Source organism: Chelonoidis abingdonii, chromosome 10, assembly GCF_003597395.2.
Source record: "Chelonoidis abingdonii isolate Lonesome George chromosome 10, CheloAbing_2.0, whole genome shotgun sequence".
Taxonomy (NCBI): domain Eukaryota; kingdom Metazoa; phylum Chordata; order Testudines; family Testudinidae; genus Chelonoidis; species Chelonoidis abingdonii.
Genome location: NC_133778.1, coordinates 9,753,477 through 9,760,699, shown reverse-complemented (window position 1 = coordinate 9,760,699; position 7,223 = coordinate 9,753,477). Strand labels below are relative to the sequence as shown.

Sequence of the window (7,223 nt, the reverse complement as noted above, 5' to 3'; positions counted from 1 at the left end):
GCAAAGATCAAAATCAGTGGTGAGTTTCCCCTCAAATTACTGAGGTCTCTGTTCTTCTCCACTGATTTTGCCCCATTTTCTCCCCACTTCTCCAATATTCAATTCAAATCTCAGATGTGGAGTGTTTCCCCCCCTCATCCCCTCCAATTTTTACCTGCAATTAATTGTTGTTTAGGTGGGAAATCATTACCCTGAGTGATTTCTGAACTGGGAAGAGGGTTAATGGGGAGAGATTGGGAGAGCCCTGCCACATGGATACCTCTAGACTGGGCTGGGTTGGCCACTCTTTGTTGGCAACAGGGCATGGAAAGACACAGGAAGGGAAGGGAGGAGCAAGCATCCCCCATGGAGACTGCCCCAGGTTTCCCAGTCCCAACTTCTCCCTCTCCCCCACCTTGCCCAATCCAGAAGTCCCATCCAGCTCCTGCTAGTTACCATTCCCAGACCTTCTGCCATCCCCTCCCCACTGCCTGTGACCTTCTGACTCCAGCCCCACTCCTTTCCCCTGTGAAAGACAGCAGCCAGGACTTTCTACTGGCCATTTGAATGTGAGGCAAGAAGAATCCAACCCATTCTGCCGTTGATTGAATATCACTGTATAATCCCCTCAAATGTCTCCCTTTTCTCCTTGAATTGTTGACTGGTGACATAAAGTTTCCCCAGATGTTGGTGTTTTTCTCTTATATTTAGTTTTTGCCCCATTTTCTCCTTGGTTCTGAGCCTCAAGGTATCTGACTGAAATTAGGGCTCTTATCATACTGAGCATAGGGGCACAGGTCTTGACAGAGATCTGATCCGCCAGTGTGCTGGGCACTGCACAAGGCCTGACCAAGTTTAGGGCAGTCATTGTTCCCGGAATTACACAGACCCCTACAGAGAGCAGGGACCTTGTTGTGCCGGGTGTTACCGTGACCCCGACCGAGCTCCGGGCTCCTGTTGTGCTGGGCCCTGCACCCTGATTCCAAGTGAAATCAGGCTCCCATTGTGCCAGCTGCTACAGAGACAGCAAACAAAATCAGGGACCTTGTTGTTCCTGGAACTGCAGAGACCCCAAGTGAGATCTGGGTCCTGTTATGTCAGGTGCTGCAGAGACTTCCAAGAGAGGCCAGACCCCACTGTTGTGACAGCTGCTGTGGAGACCCCAACTGAGATCTGTGCCCCTGTTGTGCTGGGCACTACAGGTACCCCCAACTGACAACAGGCCCCCCCATTGTGACAGGTAAAACAGACCTGGACCGAGATCTTTAGTGCCTCCTTGTTCCAGGTAGCGCATGACTGCATCCCAGACTCCTGCCTGCATTTTGCTGGGCACTTCAGATCTATGTCCCTGTTGGGCCTGGCGCTGCACTGACCCTGGCCAAGATCAGTCCCCACCACTGCACTGGGTACTGCGGAGATCCTGACAGAGATCTTTCACCCCTTGCCCCCAATTTTACCAGGTGTTGCAGGGACCTCAAACAAAATCAGAGATCCTGTAGTGCTGGGAGTCGCAGAGCCCTCGCCCAAGGCCCCCTGTTGTGCAGGGCTCTGCACAGACACTGACCAAGATCAGGGTCCCCATTGTGATAGGTGCTGAACAGACACCAAGGATCTGTCTACACTGCTATTTAAAAACCCACAGCTGGCCCATGGCAACTGGCTCGGGCTCACAGTGTTGTGTAGATGTCTGGGCTTGGTCTGGAGCCAGGCTGTAGACCTTGCTAGTTGGGATGGTGCTAGACCTTGGGCTGCTGCCCAGTCCACAACATCTACACCACAATTAAACAGCCCTGCAGCCTGAGGCCTGTGAGTCCAAGGCTGTGGGCAGAGGCCAGCCACTGGTGTCCAACTGCAGTGTAGACATACTCACAGTGTGTGAGACAGCGTCCTTCCCAGAAAAAGCTGAAAGGCCAAATAGGCTAATGGTGGGAAGCTGCCCCCCTTTTTACTGATGGGAAAACTGAAGCTCAGAGAGTTGAAGTAATTTGCTCAAGTTTGCATGGAGAATTTGAGGCAGAACTGGGAAGTGAACCCTGATTGTTTGAATTTTTGCCTCTCCCCTTAACTGCAAGCCAGCTGTGTGTACAGTGTTGTTTGGTCTGAGTGTTTGCATTGCATTGGCTTCCAAAGGCAGTTGTGGAACATCCTTCATTGGACATTTTTAAGGCCAGGTTAGAGCTACATCATTCTGGGAATGTCTAGGGATACTTGGTCTGGACTCATCACAGGAGGCTTGAGTAGATGACCTCTCAAGATCCCTTCCATGCCTAAACTGAAATAATTCTTTTTTGTGCTGTGCCCTGTTCCACGCTGAGCTGTTTTGCCTGGCGCCATTTTGGAAATGTGATGCACTATGCTGTATTGCATAGTTTTATGGTACATTGTTTTGCCTCAGGTTGTTTGGTGCCTCTGTTGTATTAGTTTGAGTTGAGCTCTTTTCCATCGTGTACTTTTGTCCTAGGGTGTGTTAGTTTGCATTGTGTTGCTTTCTTCTCTGCATTGCGTCATTTTATGCTGTAGAGTCTAGTTTTTTTGTTCTTTTTTTGTGAATGGCCTGACAGTATCTTGTGGTGGGTTTTTTTCCCTGTATGTATCATTTTTTACACAATAGATTGCATAGCATCGTAGAAACAGAGGGCTGGAAAGGACCTCAAGATGTCATCAAGTCCAGCTCTCTCTGTCGAGGCAGGACCAAGTATATGGAGATTATACCTGACCGAGGTTTGTCCAACATATTCTTAAAAACTTCTAGGGAAAGGGACTCCACAGCCATCCTTGTAAGAGTATTCTGGAGCTTATCTACCTTCGCTCTGGTGACACCCACACAGACTTTACTGGTGAGCAGCTCTGGGGAGAGAAGAGACCCCAGTGAATGGACAGTTGGGTAAATAGTAGGGCTGTCAATTAATTTTAGTTAACTCACGTGATTAACTCAAAAAAATTAACTGCGATTACAAAAAATGAATTGCGATCAATCACATTCTTAAATAATAGAATATCCATTGAAATTTATTAATTATTTTGGGTGTTTTTCTACATTGTCAATATGGATTCAATTACAACACAATACAAAGTGTACAGTGTCTCTTTATATTTTTTTATTACAAATACGTACGGTAAAAATGATAAACAAAAAAAAACAGTATTTTTCAATTCATCTCATACAAGTACTGAAGTTCAATCTCTTTGAAAGTGCAAATTACAAAATGTAGATTTTTTTTGTTACATAACTGCACTCCAAAACAAAACCATATATAAGTCCTACAAGTCCACTCAGACCTACTGCTTGTTCTGCCAATTGCTAAGACAAACAAGTTTGTTTACATTGATGTGAGATACTGCTGCCTGCTTGGTGTTTACAATGTCAGCAGAAAGTAAGAACGTGTATTTGCATGACACTTTTGTAGCCAATATGCTAAACATTCCTATGCCCCGTCATGCTTTGACCACCATTCCAGAGGACATGCTGATGATGCTCGTTAAAAAAATGTGTTAATTAAATTTCTGACTGAATTCCTGGGGGGAGAATTGTATGTCTCCTGCTCTGTTTTACCCACATTCTGCCATATACTTCATGTTATAGCAGTTTCGGATGATGACCCAGCACGTTAGTTTTCAGAACCCTTTCACTGTAGATTTGACAAAATGCGAAGAAGGTACCTGTGATGGGTTGGATCACGGAAACTCCCTCAAGACTGTCATTAGATGTGCTGGGATACCACTAAGAACAAACCCCCCTGCCAGAAAAGGTTTCCTACCACTCCCATCTTGCTGAACTGGGCACACCAGTCGGCTCCAGCACAGACCAAGAGGTTGGGCCACGGCCTCCTTCATTTCACAGAAACCGAGATTCACTCAGCTTAAGGGCTTCTCAGTTAACAGGGACTTTCCCAGCATTCAGTCTTTCTGGGAGCGTAAACCCCAAATAAATCCGTTTTACTCTGTATAAAGCTTATACAAGGCAAAATCATAAATTGTCCACCCTCTATGACACTGATAGATATACAGAGCTGTTTGCTCCCTCAGGTATTAATCACTTACTCTGGGTTTATTAATAAACAGCTATGGGAATAAAGGGAAACAAAAAGACTTTTTATCAATACATTAGAATCAAGAGGAAGACCAAGGACAGGGTAGGCCCACTGCTCAGTGAGGAGGGAGAAACAGTAACAGGAAACTTGGAAATGGCAGAGATGAGGATGCTTAATGACTTCTTGTGTCAGTCTTCACTGAGAAGTCTGAAGGAATGACTGTCTAAGGCATAGGTGAATGCCTTATGGAAGGGGGTAGTAGTTTAGAAGATAAAATAAAAAAAGAGCATGTAAAAATGCACTTAGAAACAGTTAGATGTCTGCAAACTCACCAGGGCCTATGAAAGGCATCCTAGAATACTCAAGGAGTAATAGAGGAGGTAGCTGAGCCTCTAGCTATTATCTTTGGAAAATCATGGGAGACGGGAGAGGATTCCAGAAGACTGGAAAAGGGCAAATATAGTGCCCATCTATAAAAAGGGAAATAAAACAAGCCAGGAAACTACAGACCCTAGTTAGTTTAACTTCTTGCCAGGAAGATAATGGAGCAAGTAATTAGAAAGAAACATCTGCAAACACTTGGAAGGTGTAAGGTGATTAGGGGGTGGGGAATAAGCCAGCATGGATTTGTAAAGACTAAATCGGTCAACCAACTGATAGCTTTCTTGATAGGATAACGACCTTGTGGATAAGGGAAAGCGGTGGATTGTGGTATACCTAGACTTTAGTATAGGCATTTGATATGGGCTCGCATGATATTCATTATCGATAACTAGGCAAAATAGAATTTAGTGATGCTTACATATAAGTGGGTGCATGAACGGGCGGGAATAAACCATACGCAGAGAGTGGTATTAATGGCTCCCAATCCGGCTGGAAAGCTATAACAAGTGGGTATTTTTTATTCTTTGATATTTGTTGTCTATCTCGCCTGTCCACAAGGGGTCCTACTTGTGATTCATTGCGGATCTGTGGCGTTGTATGGGCGATGTCTGTCGTAGGTTTTGGGATGGCTCTTTCAATATCTTCATCAACAACTATAGAATGTTGGCATAGAAAGTATCTGATTAAGTTTGCGGACGATACCAATACGGGAGAGATTGCAACTGCTTTGCGAGACAGGGTTCAAAATTCAAATGATCTGGACAATTGGAGAAATGGTCTGAGGTAAACCGGGATGGAAGTTCAAAAAAGTACAAATGCACAGTGCTTCCACTTAGGAAGGAACAATCAGTTTTTCACACATACAGACTGGGAAGAAACTGTGCTAGGAAGGAGCTATGGCTCAGAAAGAGATCTAGGGGTCATAGTGGAACCAAAGCTAAATATATGAGTCACAGTGATACTGTTGCAAAAAAAAGCAACGTGATTCTGGGATGCATTAAAGTGTGTTGTACACAAGACACCAGAAGTCATTCTTCCCCTCTACTCTGCACTGGTTAGGCCTCAACTGGAGTATTGTGTCCAGTTCTGGGCACCGCATTCTGAAGAAAGATGTGGAGAATTGAGAGGGTCCCAGAGAAGAGCAACAAGAATGAATTAAGGTCTTGAGAACATGACCTATGAAGGAAGGCTGAAAGAAATTGGGCTTTGTTTAGTTTTGGAAAAGAGAAGACTGAGCGCGGATGAGAGGGACATGATAGCAGTTTTTCAGGTAATCTAAAAGGGTGTGTCATCAGAGAGAGGGAAGACAACTTGTTCACCTTAGCCCTCTAATGATGAGAACAAAGAAGCCAACTGGGCTTAAAATTGCAGCAAGGGAAGATTTAGGTTGGATGGGACATAAGAAAAAAGTATTGCTAACTGGTACCGTCAGGGTTTAGTAAACACACAGCTCTGACTGGAATTAATTGCCTCGGGAGTCGGCAAATATTAATTGTTGTGGAATCTCCATCTCTGGAGATATTTAAGAGTAGGTTAGTTAAATGTCTATCAGGGATGGTCTAGACAGTATTTGGTCCTGCCATGAGGGCAGGGGACTGGACTCGATGACCTCTCGAGGTCCGTTCCAGTCCTAGAGTCTATGATCTATGAACAAAGGAGATTTGATTAAGTATAAAAAGTAGGATTTAAGTGGTTTCAAGTAATAGCAGACAGATCAAAGTAGGTCACAAAAAACAAAATAAAACAAAACGCAAGTCTAAGCCTAATACATTAACATCTGATTACAGATAATATTTCACCTTCAAAGACGTTTCAGTAAGCATGCTTCAGAGACTTCTGCCCGTGCTTTCCTGCCTTGGCGGCTTAGGACTTCAGTGCCCTGTCTGGTTTGAGCCAGACTCGCTAGCCTGCTGCAAACCCAGACCCAGTTCTGAACCACGTCCCCTAACAGCTGTAGGCTTAAACTGAAAGCAGCTAGCGCAAGTGTTCTTGTCTTTAACGCTCAGATGCCCAACTCCCAATGGAGTCTAAACTCAAATAAATCCATTTTACCTGGTATAAAGCTTATACAAGGTAAACTCATAAATTGTTCACACTCTATAACACTGATAGAGAGAGATGCATAGCTGTTTGACTTTCCCAGGTATTAACACATACTCTGGGTTAATTAATAAGTAAAAAGTGATTTCATTAAATATGGGAAGTAGGATTTAAGTGGTTTCAAGTAGTAACAGGCAGAACAAAGTAAATTACTAAGCAGAATAAAATAAAACATGCCAATCTGTGTCTAATCAAACTGAATACAGATAATCTCACCCTTATTTCACCCTCATGCTTCAATAAGTGTTTTCCTCAGACTGGACACTTTCCAGGCCTGGGCACAATTCTTTCCCTTGGTACAGCTCTTGTTCCAGCTCAGGTGGTAGTGAGGGGATCCTTCATGATGGCTCCTCCCCCTTTATTATAGACTCATAAACTTTAAGGTCAGAAGGGACCATTATGGTCATCTAGTCTGACCTCCTGCACAATGCAGCCAACAGAATCTCACCCATCCACTTCTATAACAAATCCCTAACCTATGTCTGAGTTACTGAAGTCTTCAAATTGTGGTTTGAAGACCTCAAACTGCAGAGAATCCTCCAGCAAGTGACCCATGCCCCATGCTACAGAGGAAGGAGAAAAACCTCCAGGACCTCTGTGTGGTAATCTAGCCTTCCAGTCCCAGACCTGAACTTTAGCGTCCACAATCTGGTCCTGTCCCAAACCTGGACTTTTGCGTCCAAAAGTCTGGGGGCTTACCTGAAACTCCCCCAAGCTCACTACCAGCTT

General features: G+C 44.5%; 1 protein-coding gene across 1 annotated transcript in view; it reads left to right on the top strand.

The window, feature by feature from the left end:
- Positions 1–7,223, top strand: part of LOC116826854 (uncharacterized) — a 60,106-nt gene continuing 52,883 nt past the window's right edge. Inside the window, exon 1 of the mRNA XM_032783871.2 lies at positions 1–19. The gene's annotated coding sequence lies outside the window, so the exon portion shown is untranslated. The remainder of the gene's footprint in view (positions 20–7,223) is intronic.